Here is a 2,500-nt window from a genome sequence, read left to right as displayed (position 1 = left end):
TCTCTCACAATGTCTTGAGTTGAACACCAGTGTGGATTGAGCTGCGGTCAAAGGCCCGGCCTGCAGGACAGACAGCCAGTCTCCTACCAGCTCCTACTCTGTGCTGTGTACACAAACAATGTATATATAGGATGTGGATGAACACACAAACAGGTTACCAGGCTCGTCTGATGGAGGCTATCGCAATTCTTAACCAATAGGAGGACACCCTACTCTCACCAATCAGACTTTAGATCAATACCGAAAGTTTGATGTTGAGGGCAGACAAGCTCAGATCTCGGTTTTACCATCTCCCTCTCTATATATTTGGTTCGTCCAGTCATGTGTCGGCGTGTAATTTGTGACCAAAAGCCAGTCCGGCAGTAGTAAACTGTAGAAAAGTGTCTTTAAAGGTTTCAAATCAACACCGTGGAGACTGGGCTGCTGTAGAAACACACGTATCAAAGCTTCATCCAATCGCGCCAACGCCTTTCTGCTGGTAGAAAACGAACGGTAAACAAAGCCTAGTGGTTGGTTCCCGGCCCAGGCTCTGCACTTGCCTCCCCCCAGGGGTTCTGCTGTAACACAGTAGGACGGTTGGAGCCCAGACTACCGATTCATGCACAATGCGACTCTTATTAATGCCAGAACAAAGGTTGGGACTCTTATTTTTGCGAGAACGAAGCAGGGATTCTTATTTTGGAAGAACAAAGCGTGGGACTCTTATTTCTGGAGAACAATGTGTGGGACTCTTATTTTTGGAGAACAAAGTGAGGGACTCTTATTTTGGAAAAACAAAGCGTGGGACTCTTATTTCGGAAGTTTAAGTCGGAGTGTGTGAGAGAGCACGAGAGCACGTGGTTCTAACATCTGAGTGTTCATCCTCACCTTCCACCGCGCAGAAGCCTCGTTAACGCCCGACTGTAACAGCTCAACCCAGACACTCTACTGACGTCTTCCCAAACTCTCTCCCCCCTCCCTCCCCCCTACACCCCCCACGCACCCCTCCCCCAAACCACCACCCTCCCCCCAATGCAGAATTGCCTCCTGATGGTAAGACAAACAAATTAAGTATCAGCATCTTTGAAAAAAATGCCAAATGTGTTATTGGAGTGTATGTTCCGACAAGCAAACACCTACAAAGATATCAGAAATTCCCTTTGAACGGGAGGGCGTGTTATTTCTCTCTCGCAAGCAGGAACAAGATGTAAGCACCTCTCAAACACTCCCGTTCTGTCAGCACGGCGGTTGCGGGCGTACCTCGGTCTTTACATGTGATTAGCACACTTTTTGTATTCCCTGGAGCCCAGACATGGAATGCTCTCGTCTATGAGACACAGTACAACCTGACCTGTCACTCCCCGCCGTGGCCCAAATATCTCGTTTTACTATCAGAGCTTTGGTTTACTTTTGTAAGGGTGTAGGATTAGACTGTGGTGCAGACAGCTCCCCTAGTGGCCAGGAAGGAGAACTGCAACGATTGTTATCGTACTTTGACCGCCTGGATACTGTAACGTGTCGTGCGAATGTAAGGTTGTACGGCGGTTTTCTTGGTCCCATTATACTGGGGAGTGACCGCCATCACTCCCCACCGTGGCCCAAATATCTCCTTTCACTATCAGAGGATCCAGGGTTTGGTTCACTTTAGTTCGGGAGAAGAATGTGGTGCAGACAGCTCCCCTAGTGGCCAGGAAGGAGAACTGCAACGATTATTATCGTACTTTGACCGCCTGGATACTTTAACGTGTCGGTGCGAGCGTAGGGTTGTACGGCGGTTTGCTTGCTCCCATTATACTGTCCCGGTCTGTGCTGCGTCTGTTGTTGTGTCTGTGCTGGACTGTGTGTGTGTGTGTGTGTGTGTGTGTGTGTGTGTGTCTGTGATTCATGCTCTGTGTTTGTTGCCGCCGTAGATCTGGCACCAGGGGAGCAGCGGGAGATGTCGGAGCAGAGCGGCATGTTCGTGCTCCGGCCCGAGAGCGCCACCGCGGTCAAAGGTTAGCCCCGCCTCCTACCCATCTCTCCACCAATCGAAACGCATGATGAGGCCCCTTGGATCCCAGGGAGTGTGTGTCCTCATCTCTCCTCCTCTCTCCCCTCTCTTCCTCTAACCTCCTCTCTCCTCCGCTCTCCTCGTCTCCTGGTGCTCTCCTCCTCCCTCCTTTCTCCTCCTCTCTCCTCGTCTCCTGGTGCTCTCCTCCTCTCTCCCCTCTCCTCTCTCCTCATCTCCTGGTGCTTTCCTCCTCCCTCCTTTCTCCTCCTCTCTCCTCTCTCCCCTCTCCTCTCTCCTCCTTTCTCCTCCTCTCTCCTCGTCTCCTGGTGCTCTCCTCCTCTCTCCTCCTCTCTCCCCTCTCCTCTCTCCTCCTCTTCCTCGTCTCCTGGTGCTCTCCTCCTCCCTCCTTTCTCCTCCTCTCTCCTCTCTCCCCTCTCCTCTCTCCTCCTTTCTCCTCTTCTCTCCTTGTCTCCTGGTGCTCTCCTCCTCTCTCCTCCTCTCTCCCCTCTCCTCTCCTCCTCTCTCTTCTCT

The sequence above is a fragment of the Pollachius pollachius genome (assembly GCF_949987615.1).
Source record: "Pollachius pollachius genome assembly, chromosome: 11".
Lineage (NCBI taxonomy): Eukaryota > Metazoa > Chordata > Actinopteri > Gadiformes > Gadidae > Pollachius > Pollachius pollachius.
Note: the sequence above shows the minus strand (reverse complement) of the source record.